The sequence below is a fragment of the Macaca mulatta genome, chromosome X, assembly GCF_049350105.2.
Source record: "Macaca mulatta isolate MMU2019108-1 chromosome X, T2T-MMU8v2.0, whole genome shotgun sequence".
Classification (NCBI taxonomy): Eukaryota; Metazoa; Chordata; class Mammalia; order Primates; family Cercopithecidae; genus Macaca; species Macaca mulatta.
Window position 1 is genome coordinate 157,797,882 of NC_133426.1, and position 16,669 is coordinate 157,814,550.

The following is a 16,669-nucleotide window of genomic DNA, read 5'->3' on the forward strand; positions in this document are numbered from 1 at the left end:
GCACTACTTAAATTCCTTTTATGTATTTATCATTAAATTTTTCCACAAGTAAAATAGAGCAGATGTCTTTAAGGTACACCACTATGTATTAACATCATATGTCCCCCTCCCCCAGAAAAATGGAGGACTATTGAGGAAAACTCAAATCACACATTGATCAGTGTATTTCAGACGTAATGGAAATATTACCAAGGCTCCACAAAATTGCATTCAAATAAACTGGAGATGAGCAAAAGTGTGAGTATTCTTACAAGCCAAGATGACTTCATGTTGATTTTATACAAGTTTGCTCTGTTTTGCCTCAAGAGATGTGAAAATGAGATACTTATCTCCTCTGAGGATGAACCAAACAAATGACAGTTTGATGACCACATAGAAATAAAACCTTACCTCACTTGCCTTTATGTCTTCCAAGGAATTCCTCCAGAGATTTCTATGAAATTTTGGGACTTGCTGTACAGGCTACTCACAACTGTCTTTTCTTTGCAGACAAGTGCCTAGTCTTTGATATCGACCAGTCCCCCTGCGAGAAAGAGCAGAGGTAAGATGATACTTCCAAGAAAGACCACTAGAGTCTCAGGCCAAAGTTCCCCAAATCCTGCATCCCATGTTCAGGTGGGATGGACATCTAGAAGCCCTTCCTGCTTTTGGTGAGTATTCTATTGTGGTTCCCGGTGGTAATTACAGCCTCATTGACCACGACCACCTTCCTGCCAGGCCCTTTGCTAAGTGCTTTGCATGCATCATCCCATTGAAGCATCCCAATTTTGTGAGGCAAGTACTATTTATTACTGGGCCCATTGTCAGGAGAAGGACACCATGACTTCAGAGATATTAATTACGTTCTCTAAGACTGGTCAGGATTTATAGTTAAGCCCAAACTCTTCCCGTTCTTTGCTGCCGCTAATCTCTCTGCTTTTGTGGCGGAAGTCGTGCCTCCTTTCTGAGGAAGCTTGGTTGAGATTTTATCAGGAGAAAAGCATGTAAAAATCCTTTTTGAACGTCGTTTCTGACAACTCACTACTAAATTTACAATTAAAGTTAATTTATGCAGACAATATACTCTACAAATGACAAGTATTACATTCATACATGTTGTTATCACCCCTTTGCATGTAATATGGCACTTAAAGAAGGGAAGTGATTTGCTTAAGGACAAGAATTGCACGTGTGTTGGGGAAGAAGAGACCTGATTTCTCTGCCCCTGGAAGGAGATTGTGATTTAGGTTCCTAGAAGTGTTACATAAATGCCTGCCTCGCTAAACAACTTTTTTGCTCTATCATTTCCTGGTTATTTCAGATGTTACGTCATACTGAAGCTTTTACACTTAATAATTAGAGTTTGTTTGTAGAGACTGAAGGTTGCAGACACAGCTGCGAGTCAGAATGTTTTATTTAAAATGCCATCAGGAAGACCCATGCTGTTTTAAAATGAGTCCCTTCTGAAACTGGGTTTAGGAGCTTGTTTCTGAAGTGCCTTGATCTTCAGTTTTGATGTGGAGAAAATAATACATCCAAAGACCACCTTCAGAGTGGTCAACTTTTGACATTACAAGGATTGAGTAGGAGGCTGAACGCTCTAGGGCCCTTTCTGTGACATATCCTCCTTGTCAGAGGGGCAGGGGTTATCACTATTATGAATAAAATTTAATAGTAATGATGTTAAATTAATATGTACTTTGTTCTTCCTGTGCTTAGTGATACAGCAGAATTAAAGTTGATTTTTGGGCCGGGCGCAGTGGCTCATGCCTGTAATCCCAGCACTTTGGCAAGCTGAGGTGGGCGGATCACGAGGTCAGGAGATTGAGACCATCCTGGCTAACACGGTGAAACCCCGTCTCTACTAAAAATACAAAAAGAAATTAGCCGGGCGTGGTGGCGGGCACCTGTAGTCCCAGCTACTTGGAAGGCTGAGGGAGGAGAATGGCATGAATCCGGGAGGTGGAGGTTGCAGTGAGCCGAGATCATGCCACTGCGCTCCAGTCTGGGCAACAGAGCGAGACTCTGTCTCAAAAATAAATAAATAAGTAAACAAATAAAGTTAGTTTTGATCTTTTAACTCTTTGAATGTCTTTTTAACTTGTCTCAAAATTGGTCAGTTTAAGAAAATAACATGTAGTGTTAAATCTATTCCTCATTGAGGATTTATTCAACTCTGGAATGAGTGGTGAGGGAGGTTGTGAGATCATCTTCCCCGTGAGTGTTTAGAAACAGACTGGAGAAATCAAATGGTATAATATAGGGCAACCCTGCAAAGCTCAGTGGGTGTGTCTCCTGGAAAAGGCCAGAGAGGAGGGCGGATTGGGAGGTGTGAAAACAAGGCTGGCCTTGTGATTGAGACAACCATACTAAATGAGGCAGCAGGTCAAGGGGTACACTGTGCAGTTGTTGCCCTCCCTCTGACCTCTGGGGTTCCAGACACCCACTGATGCCCTGCTAAGCTGGACTTGATACTCAACAAGGGTCGCATTTTGCTCTGTGAGGCTACAAAGACCCTTTAGATCAGGATGGGGTCCTACCTTCTTTGTTCCACAATAGAGCCGTGATTGGACTCAAAAAGACCCCTCTTTTCTGTGATCCATACATTTTCTGGGCTCCATTAGGTGCTGCTCAGGTAGTGCTCCAGGGTCCAGGGAGGGTGGAGAGCCCAGATTGGGGTGGAACCTTTTGACTCGACAAGGTAAGGGCTACGTTGAAGTGGTTTATCTGCACCCCCAGTTTCAGAGGCAGTAGGGATCTCGCACTCCAACATCGCGAGGTCTGGGGAGAAATGCTACCACTCCTCCCCCCACTTCCGCAGCCACGCTGCCTCCGTGCCTGCCCCCCCCCCCGCCACGCCCCTACCACGCGCTTTGCACTCTGGGGCCCACGCACTTCCCTGGGGAGTTCACTGCGGGAGGAGTCAGTTAGAAGCTGCTCCTCATTTGCAGACTTTCCGGGAGCCCACCCGGTTCCCGGTCTCTCACCGGAGACCACAAGGAGGAGCTTCAAGTCACCCCAAGTTCCTACAGCCTTCAGCAGTGAAGACTTCCACAAGGGTGAGTGAAGTCCGTTAATGACGGCTACTCCAAAGTAACATGACTTGGGGTGGCGGCGGGGAGCCAGCCCCTTTGTCCCTCGGTGGCTGAGGAGCTCAAGCTACTCCATCAGAGACATTTCCTCCAGGACCCTCGTTTTCCTGGTCATCCTGGGAAGGTTGGTTGGGATGAGGGGGAGGGGGAGAGGTGGCAGTGGGTAGCTGGGGGTTGCACGAGGAAGATCTGCACATTCTGAACCTCCTCCCACATTGGGCACCAGCGCAGGTGCACCATAGGAGGCACCCGTTGAGTTTTCTTTGGACATTTCGAGAAATTGAAGCAGAGTTGGGATGAAAGGAAAGCTTGGGGTGTTGCGAATAGGCCGGCCTGAGCGCGCGTTTGAGTGAGAACGCCAGGCTCTGTCCGGTAGGGCTGGGCGCGTCTCCATTACCATGGTCGAGGACGGTGTGCTGCGGTGGGCGCGCATATCAAGAGGTTTGCCTCACTTTTAGCAGATTGAGCAGTTTGTGCACGTGAAATCTCAGACTTCAGAATTTTGAGGGCAGCAGTGGCTTTTCGGAGGATCTCCTTGAGGTTTTTGTTATTTGGGTTTGTTTTTCGCTTTTTTGGATTTCAAATGATGAGGAGTTTATGTCAGGATGTGTATTTGGGCACACTTAGACGGAGAACACAGAAGTTGTGGCTACCTTAGAAAATGTATTTTTACAAAATGGAGTCAGATTAGCGTGAAAGTGGCAGCAGCCACGTATCTGAAGACCTATAATGGAGGTGAGCGTGGGTCCGGTGGCATGCACCTTAGTCTCAGCTACTCGTAAGGCTGAGTTTGAGACCTGCTTGGGCAGACTTAGCGAGACCTGTTCTCTACAAAAATTTAAAAAAACAAAAAGCAAAAAACAAAAATTAGCCGGGCGTGTGGTGCCCAGCTAGTCAGGAGACTGAGGTGGGAGGAATCACTTGAGCCTGGGAGTTCTAGGTTGCAGTGAGTCACGAATGAACCATGGCACCCCAGCCTGAGCAACAGAGCAAGACCCTGTATTTTCATTCAAAATTTCCTGCAAAAATTACAACTCATAAGACAATATTTTATCAGTTACTCATCCATCTTAAGGGAACATAACTTTCCAACGGATAAAATCAAGAATGTAAATTAATCTACACTGGATTATGTATTATGCATGCCATACACCACACAATATGCCAGGAAAGGCAGGTGGCAAAGTCATGCTCCAAAGGAGATCCAGGAACAGAATCAGGCGTCCTAGTTTTTTTGAGATATCCCTACTGATTGGCTGTGCTTTTCTCTAACCTTAGTTCTTTCAGTAAGCTCAGTTTGTATCTAACGTAGATTTGTTGTGCTTATTTCTCTGCCTGTTCTAGAAAAGAGAGTATTGAGGGGTTAAGACACTCAGGCAGCAAAAGAGAATCCTTTCCACCAAACTCAAGAGAACGGGCAGAAAGCATTGGACTCATGACTTTGAAAGTATTCAGGCAAATGTAGCCAGTAGATGCCCTCCAGTCTGTCAGTACTTACTTAGACATCTGTCTCTGAGATTATCCTAGCACTTCCTTGGGAGAGTTGGGAGTGATGGAGGGAGGATGTGGGGGCGGGAACTGGACCTTTCTTCCATCAGCAAAGAACAGGCTGAGGGATGTTCCTCCTTTTTTTTCCCCAGCAAGTCAGGAGCCAGTGGGAAGTGGCTTTCCAATGGCTGGCCTTTATGTGGAGATTTCTTTGCAAAGTACTTCACAGATACCCAGTTTCTTGGGTGATAAGAATTACACTACAAATCCTCCTACTCTTAACTGAAAGCTGATAGGGTTTATAAAGTAATTAGGATTGTGGGGAGAGCATTTGGTTGTTGATAGTAAAATGAACATTTGTGATAAAAGTGTAGTTTAACTCTCCCGGTTTTAGTCTCAACATTTCATTCAACACATATTCAAAAGTTCTGTTAGAGGCACGTTTTGAGCTAAGATATAGGGCAAAGCAACTGAGAATAAAGATGCAAGCTTTTAGGGAGTCCACAGGCAAGTGGAGCTGAGAAACGTGCAAACAAATTATTATATCCCATTATTTGCTTTGAGCTATAATATGTGAATAAGAAACCCAGACACTGGACTTCAAAGAGAAGTGGGTTAGGGCCTCAGCCCATCTTCCCCAAAGAGGAGGATTTAGATTGGGTTTTGAATTATGAGATTAATAACTCTGGAAGGAGAAGGCAGAGGGAGACACACATATTAACAAAATGATGGAGGAGCAATAACGCCTAGCATTTTCTGAAGCAGGAGGTGACCAGGTGAGGGTGGCAACAGTAGAGAGCCATGGCAGGATTTTAAGAAAGTGATTCCCTATGCAGGTTGATATCCTTTATTCAAAATCCTTGGGACCAAAAGTGTATCAGATTTCAGATTTTGGAATACATGTATTTGCATTATGCTTACTGAGTGAGCATCCTTAATCTGAAAATCTGAAGTCCAAAAATGTTCCAGTGAGCATTTTTTGAATGTCATATTTACACTTAAAAAGTTTCAGATTTTGTCCAGGTGCGGTGGCTCACGCCTGTAATCCAAGCACTTTGGGAGGCCGAGGCAGGTGGATCACCTGAGGTCAGGAGTTCGAGACCAGCCTGACCAACATGGAAAAACCCCGTCTCTACCAAGCCCGGCGTGCGCCTGTAATCCCAGCTACTCAGGATGCTGAGGCAGGAGAATTGCTTGAACCTGGGAGGTGGAGGTAGTGGTGAGCCAAGATTGCACCACTGCACTCCAGCCTGGGCAATAAGAGTGAAACTCGTCTCAAAATAAATAAATAAATAAATAATAAAAATAAAATTTAAAAAGTTTCAGATTTTGGAGCATTTCAGATTTTGGATTTTCCATTTTTGAGTCAGGGATGCTCAACCATGAGTACACCTGATTTAGAGGTGTACTCATCAGGATTTGCTGGACTGGATTGTTTGGAGGCAGAGTGAAGGAGAGGGAGCTGTTAGCAAAGATCCTACAAGTTTTTGTTTTATACAACTGATTCCACTCACTGAGATGAGGAGCACCGGGACCAGGAGCAATTTGGTAACTTTAGTTTTGAACCTGAGCATAAGGTGCTGGTGAAATATCTAGGAAGTCACTGGATATGCTTCTAGAGCCAGAGCTCAAAGGAATAGTCACAGCTGGAAATAAAGATGCAGTGTCATCAAGGTTTCTTTTGGCAGAGGCTTCTGGGGACTACTAGCACCTCTTTATGGCTCTGGTGTCAGGGAAATCAGTCAGGGAAATGCCTACCCTGCTCTAGACATAAAAAGCTGCTGTTTATAGTCATGCTGATGTAACTTAGACTGTGTCTGAATGTTGATAGGCAAAGGTCTATGTGACAAAGGCTTCCACTAGATTTTCAAGGAGGTACTTCCCAAAAGTCAGTCTCTTAAAAGACAAGATCTAAGCAATTGTCTTTTCGTTTTGTTTTGTTTTGTTTTGTTTTGTTTGAGACAGGGTCGGTCTCTGTCACCCAGTCCGGAGTGCAGTGGCATGATCTCATCTCACTGCAACCTCTGCCTCCTGGGCTCAAGTGATCCTCCTACCTCAGCCTCCTGAGTAGCTGGGACCACAGGCATATGCCACTATACCCGGCTAATTTTTGTATTTTCTTGTAGAGACTGTAGGGTTTTGCTGTGTTGTCCAGGCTGGTCTTGAGTTCTTGAGCTCAAGCAATCCACCTGCCTCGGCCTCCCAAAGTTCTGGGATTACAGGTGTGAGCCACCACGCCCGGCCAATTGTCGTATTTTTTAATGGAAAATACAAACTACCTTTGACGTCCCAGTTTACACTGAAACTTTACATTTGCCCCTTGTCCTTTATCAAGGGCTTAAGATTTTGGCAAGGCTTTCTCCAAACACTATATAAATATTAAATTGACTTCCAAATGTTGTTTATGAGAACTGGAATACCATTCTTGTTATTTGATATGTATTTATGGAGTGTGTGTGTTCTGACTTGAGTCTAGCTAATGTCCCAGTAGGGTAGGATGTTTTGGACGTTGATGAGTTTTTCTTCTGATTCTATTTCTAACAGTTAAGCACATTGTTTAAGTAACTGGTTGTTTCTTGATTACAGAGTGTTCATGACCACTAATAAATGTTCCCCGTATTTAAACATACAAGTTGTACCTTTGGGATGGCAGGGAGCTAAGGGCCATCGGCTCTTTTATATGCTAATACCTGAGATCAAGGCACACAATACTACTCAGTCAAGCTAATATTTAGCTTTGGAAGTTAAAGCATAAATTCATGAATTTGAATAGTGTTCTTCTTTCTGCGTTGGTATTTAACCATAACGTATGTATGCACACAATGTTCCAAGATTTCTCCTTTTTGTTTTTATTTTTTTTTGATGATATATGTTTCACTTACTGCAATATTTGTTGATTTCATGAATACTACTGATATTTAGGGAAAAGATCTAAGAAGTGTTGAACTAGTGTGTCTTTCTTTAAGCTTGTCTCCTTGTTAAGGTGAACCTTAACATTCAAGGTTAAGGTGATCCTTATCATTTGAGACATTGACCAAATATATGGGTGAGCAATGCGCCTTAGACTTCTCCATCCGTGTGGTATCTGATCCTCCTGAGAGCGGCCTTATGTGGTAGGGAGGCCAGGGCTTAGCACCATTTTACAGGTACTCAGACAGGCTAGGTGACTTGCCCAAGATCACACAGCTAGTGCAGAGCTGGGACTAGATCCCAAGAATTCTGACCTCAAGAGGGGTGTTGATTTTCCATTGATTTTGCAATTCCCCCTACTTAAGTCACTAATTTTAAAGTGTGGATTAAGGCAAGTATATTTTGTTGGCTTGCTCTCCTCTAACTTTAGGTCTCCCAGTTGGGAGAATGAACTTGTAGGTTAATAGTTTTCTAGTAGAAAGCAATAAATATATTCCTTAGTGTAGACAATAAATTGTGGCAGTTCCACTCTCCTCCTTGGGCTGCGTCAAGATCACTTTGAAACATTCCTGGGTATTCTTCATACAGGACTTAGGGCTGTTTACTCTTTTCCTTCTCCCATATCAGCCTCCTTTGCCAATCATCTTCAGAAATATAGGTGTAAGCTGTGCTGTAAAGCATGAACCACACAGCACTTTGAAATGAGAAAGCTTTAAAGTAACAGGCAGGAATTTGAGGGGGAAATTGAAAAGTCTTTCTGCACAAAATGATTGTACTTTAAGGTGAAATTCACAAACAAGATCAATCAACATGAAGAATCTGGAAACTCTCATTGAGAGTTGTTTCTTTTTTTATACATTCCATAAGAAACAAGTTAGAGCTTTCGTGTAAAGTTCTAACTTGTGATTACGGAAGGCATTTGAAGTGTATAGAACAGAGTATATTGTAACTGGCAGCCAGGGCATTTGCAGAGCCTCACATAATGGGCAAGTGTCTTAACCATCAGCATTGAGAAAAGGAATGGCACAGGAGTAGGGGCTGAGGGTAAGGTGGGGAGAGGAGCTCTGGCATCAGGTAGCCAAGAGTCAGCAACAATTACAGAGATAATTTTAAGTGAGGAGGTCCATAGCATTTCTTTCGGGAAGTGGAAGGTTTCCTTGGCCCCTTTTTCTAATTTGAAAACAATGTGGCTCATACATTGTCAACCTTTTCACTCAGTGGTATATATTTTTTGACCTTTTATGTGATATTAATACTTAATTTGTATATCCATCTTAAATTAATTTTGTTGCATATAGATTTTTATGTGTGGACATAGCCCTTTATAAAAAAAATTATTCAACAGCTTCTAGGAGACAACTTCTCTGCTTTTTGGGATAAGGCATCCCTGCAGTAGGCAGAGCAGTAGGGTAGGATTCAGGAGAACCGGGGGTTAGGCTGGGGATTACTTGAAGATAAGGGATTTAAAGGAAGTTAGGATTCTGTTCCTCTTCTTGAAGTTGAAATAAAATAAATTAGGAGAAACCTAATTAGATACCTAATTGCTAAAGGGTTTGTTTCCCTACTCAGACTTGCCCTGATTCAAAAACTGTATTTACAGAATGTTCACAGCCATGTAAAATAGACTGGAAAGAAATACTCCAATATGGCAATGTTTCCCTCACAGTGGTAGAATTATGCTTGTGTTGTCTCTCCTTTCTATTTTGTAAATTTGGCACTCTTAAAAAAAGAAACCTAAAATAAATTTCCTTTAAAAAAAATGAAATTGTAAAAAGAAGCAAGAAGCCTGGCTCATTCCCAGCATTCTAATGGGAAATGATTATAGAGCTCCATAAAACTGGCCGAGGAGCTACATAGTGATGAAATGTTTTTGATCTCTTTGGGAAGTACTGTAGGGAACAGCTCTGCTGGCACTCCCACAGCCCCTTTCCTGTGTGGAGATTGGGCTCTGGGACCTTTGTCTTGAGTGGTAAACGCCCAGCATGCCACCAGGAGCCCTAGCTGTGGTCACTCCCTCATGGAGCACCTTTTGGGTCTGAGGCTGATAATTGTCCTGCTTCTTATGTGGTAAGCTGTCAGGACTGTGGGCTGCCAGCTGCCTTAGCTGTACTAAAAGGAGGTGGTTGATTCATTCTTTTACTGTGGATTGTCAGCTGAATAAAGCGGCCCACTACAGCCTTAGGGACAAAAGCTCTCCATTAGGATTACACTGCCAGGTTGGAGAATGGCCCTTTCAATGCTGTACAGCCTCAAACAGGGGCTGTATTAAGCTGACCACCTTTATGCAAATCTCTCTCCTTTGTCCAAAGGCTCCCTCATGACAGAGGCCAGCTAAGCCTTTCTGGACAAATAGGCTTTGTGCAAGTCTGGGGGATCACCCAGGTTAGGTGTTTCCAGGAAGAAAAGTGGATTGAGGCGGTTTTGTAAATGTCATTGCTAATAAACTGAACATTGGCAAAACTTGCACTTAAGACGTTACTTGGGAAGAACAGATTATTCTTAAAATGGAACAGATTGAGGTGCCATAGAGTTCTGGAGTGCTGAAATTGTTGTCCTTTGGCATTATGCAAAATAACATTATGTCTTTATCTGTCTTTTCCAGTTCCTTTCTAGTTTCCTCCCTGATCCTGAGCTGCTTTGTTTTTGTTCAGAGTGGAAAGGCTGCTCCCATCTGTGCTCATCTCCTCCTTAGTTGCTTTGGCTCTTTTCTCTCTCCTTGCTGCTGTGTTTTGCCTCCACCCATCTAACAGAATATTTCCAAGGTCTTATCTTCTTTTCCTCAAGTCACTTGCTTGGGGCGCTCAAGTAATTAGTCTAATTTCAAATATTCTCTGTGAACATGCCTTGTAGAGTCATGGATTCCCCAAGCTGAAAGAGACTTCGAAGTCATCTGTCCGACTCATGTCTATGTGGTCAAATTGACAATTCTTGTCAAATAGAGGTTGGAGTTTCTTCCATGTTTCATTGATGCCTAAGCATGCAAGAGAACCTAAAGTTGATGACTTTTCTGTCAGTACTTTTCCATGATTCAGTTTTTCTTTAGGAAAGAACACTCTCCTCTTCTGACCTTTAGCTATTTTAGCCCCCACTGCTCCAGGCCCACAGTAGCAACACATTTAATTCTTAATCTTTGTTCCTTCTCATATTAGTCTACCTCCTTCATAGCACGTCTGGGAGACATCCTCTCTTGCAACCTTTTTCTCTTCTTTCCGCAACAGCTAACCTCGAACCTCTTCTCAGCCTGTCTGCTTGAGCTCCCCTTGCATCACCTCTTTTAAAATTAGTTTGATCTTGTAAGTCAATTCTCGGAAAATTTTAGTAGTGCCCAGCTACCTCACATATTAAATAAAAATGTTACTACCTTCAGTTAGAGAATCCAGCCTGACCTGACCACTTTGATTTTCTCATTTGATTTTTCTTATCACCTTTTAACATTCCAGCTGCTCAAGTTTTAGAGAATCATTTTGACAGTTATAAGAGCTATAGCTCTTCTTTGAAATAGTAATATTTTAATTTTTCTTTAGGTCCTTTTGATTTACCAAAAAACCCCACAACAACAATAATAACAATAGCATTGAAAACACTGGACACAGTGCCTTGCTCATAGCAGATAACTGGGGGGCATGAATGATGAATAAATAAATAAAAGTATTTGAAATCACTGTAGATAACTTGATTTTCCCAGAAGCCAGAAATGTAGAACTCACTGTCCTGGAAACTGTATTCTTTCTTCCTTGGTAAATTCCTATGGCGTCAAGTAAAGGGAAACCTTAATAAATATGGACTGAGAGTGGCCTAAAATATCCCACTATAATCTCTAATACTTTCAGGTTCTCTACGGTTTAAATTTAAATTTTTCTGTTCATTTATATATGTAAATCTTTCGGTTTAAAAAGTCCTTTAATGAAGTGTTCCAGTATCATTTTCTCTAGATTGTTTTACTGATTGGCTGTCAATATTTTAAATTGAAAATGGACTGGAGACAGAGAAAAACTTACCTATCAGATTCTTAATTAAATGATTCATGAAGATGTCTTTTAAATGGTTCACTTGAAATATACTTTTATATGAACAGAAATGGCTATCTCCATATTAAGTCATCTGTATTAGTTCGTTCTTGCATTGCTACAAAGAAATGCCTGAGACTGAGTAATTTATAAAGAAAAGAGATTTAATTAACTAACGGTTCTTTAGGTTTTATAGGAAGCATGGTATTGGCTTCCGGATGGAGCTTTTACTTATGGTGGAAAGTGAAGCGGGAGCTTACACATCATGTGGCTAGAGCAAAAGGGGGTGCAGGAGGATGCGGTGGTGATGGGAGATGGGGGAAGGGCATGCTGGGGGTAGAGGATGGGAGTGGGGGGTGAGGGAGGGGAGGTTTTGGGGTGAGGGTGGTGGCTGGGGTCGGACTGGGGGAAGGTGCCACATACTTTTAAATGACCAAATCTCACAAGAACTCACTCACTATGGAGAAGACAGCACCAAGCCATAAGGGATCCACCCCCACGATCCAGTCACCTCCTACCAGGCCCCACCTCCAACCTCGGGGATGACAATTCAACATGAGATTTGGGCAAGGACAAATATTCAAGCTATATTATCATCTGTCCTTTATGTTTTCCTACATTTTTTTTCTATGTCTTAGGTCATTCTCTTCCTGCATCTCGTGATCTCTGGAGAAACAACAAGTTCTTGATTTTTCAGTTTTCAACTAGCTGAATGTTATTCTTCATAGTTTTACAGGCTATGTTTATATAGCCTTGTGTTGCGGAGAGAAGCTTACCCTATTCGCTGCACTAATCACGGAGAGACTGACAATACAGGACTTTGAAACAGTACCAAGTAAGGCAGGTGCCATAAGGGGTACAGGCAATGTGCTATGGAGCTGGAGGAGAGAGTATCAGAAAAGGCTTCTTGGAGAAGGTGCTTTGGGGGAAGTGCTTTGAAAGATTTATATTACTTCAGTATGTAAAGATACAGGGAAGGACATTTTAGGCAAGGAGATGATCATGAGCAAAGGCTGGGCAGTAGGAATGAAGAGTGAGTGTCTGGATAATAGTAGGTACTTCCTGGAATTCATGAATGGTGTGACTGGAAAGATGAGTTGGGTTGTATTATAGAGAGCCTTGGGTGACAGGCTGAGACAGTTTTACTGTGGTGATGCTTAAAATCTCCAGACAAGAACACATGTGATTATAATAGGAGAACATATTCAATAAATATTTGTGGAGAAATCATATATTGAACTTCTTATATTTTCCCTTTACTAACATGTTGTCTGTAATAAGGCAAGGTAGAAATGAATTTAATAAACCAAACCAAACTCAAACCTGTCTAACTAAGTGGGTTCCAAAGTCCACATGACTACTCCCGCTTGCTTCACAATGTTTTCAAGCGACAAACCTTGTGAGGGGATCTTCCTTGAGGTCACAATTGTGCCAAACAGGTAGTCCCAAGTGCCAGTCACTAGTGAAGTTAAGCACTGGGCATAAGTGCCAACTGTGGGCACCTAATCAGATTCTTGCCAGATGCTCCTTGACTGATGTGAATGAAAGTCATCTGTTGAGGAGTGGCTTCAGTTCATGTCACCGGATGATTCTTGAGCTTCAGCCCTGTGCTAGGTGCTGCAGACAGGGAGAAATCAGACCACATTCTGACCTTTTGCTCATACTCCACTGGGGGCGACAGACAAGGGGTCAAATAGTGATCAGACATCTTAGAAAGTGGCAAGTGCCCTGAGACAGTAGCGGACAATGAATTCTAGAGGGTTCAGGGAGAAGGAAGCTGAGGAAAACATTTGTGAGAGTGCCTTCTACCTGAATCTGGAAAAACTTGAAAAAAATGATGTACTTTGGGATCCAAGTGCATACATCCAGGTTCCACATACCTTTACACCCAGTAGATACTGTGGGGATTTATTTTGCCAAATATCAGAAACAGATTGCTTTTTTGGGACTATACTATTTGGCTTTAGCATTGGTATGCTCCAGAGGCAAAAATGGTGTGTCCCTCAGAAAAGGCAAGAATACTATTTGCCTAAAGTGAAGCAAGTCCATAGAATCCGTTAAAAGAAATTTTTGAACATCGACACTTACATTTTCTTCTTTTTTTATTAAAAAATAGAGATGAGGTCTCGTTATGTTGCCTAGGCTGGTCTTGAACTCCTAGGCTCAAGGAATCCTCCTGTCTCAGGCTTCCCAAAGTGTTGGGATTACAGGTGCAAGCCACTGCTCCCAGCCATCACTCATTTTTGTATCTATAAACCAACTTAAAGATTACAAGTAAGAGTTTTTACATTGCAGAGAAAGGAGAATTCCCTTAGAGGAAGATCTAAACACCATCTCTAGGGCTTGTATAAAAGACCACTGGACAAAATAGCATCAGAAAGCTCAGTCCCTTTGGTCAAGTAGACCACCGTGGTGATTGCGGGGGACTGGAATTGGGAGGAGACTGAAGACATTTGACTTCGTGCAAAAGGTAAAAGCGGTTTAAGAACATTTTTTCTCAGGGAGGGGGAGGTGATGAACATTCCCAGTTTCTCCAGTTGATAGCATTTCTGTGAGAATTGTAACACTATGAAAAGTCATTTCTAATCTGGAAAGTCTTGGTGGTTGAAAAGTTTCTCTTACCTTTATTTTCAGTTATGTGATTATTGAATTCCCTGGTGTTGCTAGACGGGCTATTTTTTATTTAAAAACGTCTTTTTTTCCTAAGATGATCTGGATAGACTATCCAGTGCCCATACACAACACTCACCAGCTTTTAAATCTCTCATTCTCAGGTAAGAAAACAATTTTTGTCTTTCAGACTTAACTTTTGTACTTACCTTTTTATATTTTACTATGTACTTGTAATGGAAGTAAGATTCCTCTGTAGTTTGAAACAGATCATCAAGTTGTAAGTGGGGAAAATCTAAGTAATGAGCTGGAATTTTTTTTTTTCTTTATTGAGACAAGGTCTGTCTCTGTCACCCAGGCTGGAGTACAGTGGCACAATCGTGACTCACTACAGCCTCGACTTCCAGGGCTCAAGCAATTATCCCACCTCAGCCTCCTCAGTAGCCAGTGAGTAGCTGGGACTACAGGCGTGCAGTACCGTGCCTAGCTAATTTATTTTTTTTTAAATTATTTTTATTTTTATTTATTTATTTTTTTGAGACAGAGTCTCACCCTGTTACCCAAGCTGGAGTGCAGTGGCACAATCTTGGCTTGCTACAACCTCTACTTCCCGGGTTCAAGTGATTCTCCTGCCTCAGCCTCCCAAGTAGCTGGGATTACAGGCACCTGCCACAACGCCTAATTTTTTTTTTGTACTTTTAGAATGGATAGGGTTTCACCATGTTGACCAGGCTGGTTTTGAACTCCTGACCTCAAGTGATCTGCCCACCTCGGCTTCTCAAAGTACTAGGATTACAGGTGTTAAGCCACCGCGCCCAGTCCTAATTTTTTACTTTTTTGTAGAGACGGTGTCTCCCTGTATTGCCCAGCCTGGTCTTGAACTCCTGGGCTCAAGTGATCCTCCCGCCTCAGCCTCCAAAAGTGTTGGGATTGTAGGCGTGAGCCACCTTGCCTAGCAATAAACTGCATTTTAAAATAATAACGCCTGAGTTAGTAATTCATACAATGCTCAGTCAGGCTTAAAGCACAGGTCAAGATGTAACATCATTCAAATAGTCATAATCAACCCTTATCCTAGTGAACTGATTACATGTGAAATTGTGTAGCATGAATAATAAAAATATCTGTTTATGGATGTTCTTGATTTTCACCAATGACAACTACAGATTTAAAGTGCAAATCATATTTTAATCTTGAGATTCTACTTGATCACTTTAAATGTAGCACTCTTCTAATTTCCCTCAGAGAATTGTAAAATCAAGTGAAGGAAAGATGTCTTAGTTTTGATAAATTGGTGATTGTAGATCAATAAGAAGTGTGTGTGCGTATGTGTGTGTGTGCACGCGTGTGTATGTGTACTCAGTTGTAGAACAATTGCAAACAGAAATGAACTTGAATGTTAATTATCGCCAACTACTGTAATTTTATGTTTATATAGATATTATATGATTGTATTCTCTCAAAACATAGCATATATTTATTGCCATAAATGTAATTTTTTTACATGATTTGCCATAAACGTAATTTGATACTTCTGTAATGAAAAAGTAAATAGATATAGAAAATAGATTTATAAATCTTAAGATATAACAATTACAGCTCATTCTCACCCAATTCTTTCAAAGGGGGCATTTTTCCAGCTATGCAGCTGGTCAGTTCTCTAAATATATTTTTTGAAATTACATGAGACAGCCTAGTGCAGTGGTTGTGCACCTGTAGTCTTAGTTATATGGGAGGCTCAGGTGGGAGGATTGCTTGAACCCAGGAATTATTAATAGAAGCCAGCCTGGGCAATATAGTGAGACCTGTCTTGAAAGAGAGAGAAAGAGAGCGAGAGAATGAGATTTACACTTCTGTTATGTTAAGTTGCTCATTTAATAAAAAATTCTCAGTAGAACCACATTTTATCCTTGCACAGCCTTGAAATTCCATTTTGGGACCATTTCCTTAGGATAGGAATTCTACTGTGATGGTACATATAGTGAACAGATTTTACCTTGTTTCTGTCTTCAAAGTTATTTCAATGGCAGGGATTAATAGCCTATTAATTTATGGTTCATACTGTTTGCCTGAAGGAGACTTATCTTACACAGATAATTCTGACAGAGATATATACCATAATGCACAGTCATTGCAATTGTTTTGTAAAAGAAAGGTTAGGTGAGAGTCTTTATTTATTTATTTATGAGATGGAGTCTTGCTCTGTTGCCCAGGCTGGAGTGCAGTGGTGCGATCTCAGCTCACCACAACCTCCGCCTCCCGGGTTCAAGTGATTCTCCTGCCTCAGCCTCCTGAGTAGCTGGGACTACAGGCATCCGCCACCATGCCCAGCTAATTGTTTTTGTATTTTCAGTAGAGACGGGGTTTCACCGTGTTAGCCAGGATGATCCCGATCTCCTGACCTCGTGATCTGCCCGCCTTGGCCTCCCAAAGTGCTGTGATTATAGGTATGAGCCACTCCACCTGGCCGTGAGAGTCCTTTATTCTTAGAGTTGTTTCGCAGGTATTTGGGCAGGCTATGCTGGGGACCTTTATGGGAGGACTTTGAACTACAACCAGTAAACCAGTTAAAAAGGATCTCTA

General features: G+C 42.0%; 1 protein-coding gene across 1 annotated transcript in view; it reads left to right on the forward strand.

Moving 5' to 3' along the window:
* The first annotated feature begins 2,842 nt into the window (after positions 1 to 2,842).
* Positions 2,843 to 16,669, forward strand: part of PASD1 (PAS domain containing repressor 1) — a 103,910-nt gene continuing 90,083 nt past the window's right edge. The window contains exon 1 of the mRNA XM_015128424.3: positions 2,843 to 3,038. The gene's annotated coding sequence lies outside the window, so the exon portion shown is untranslated. The remainder of the gene's footprint in view (positions 3,039 to 16,669) is intronic.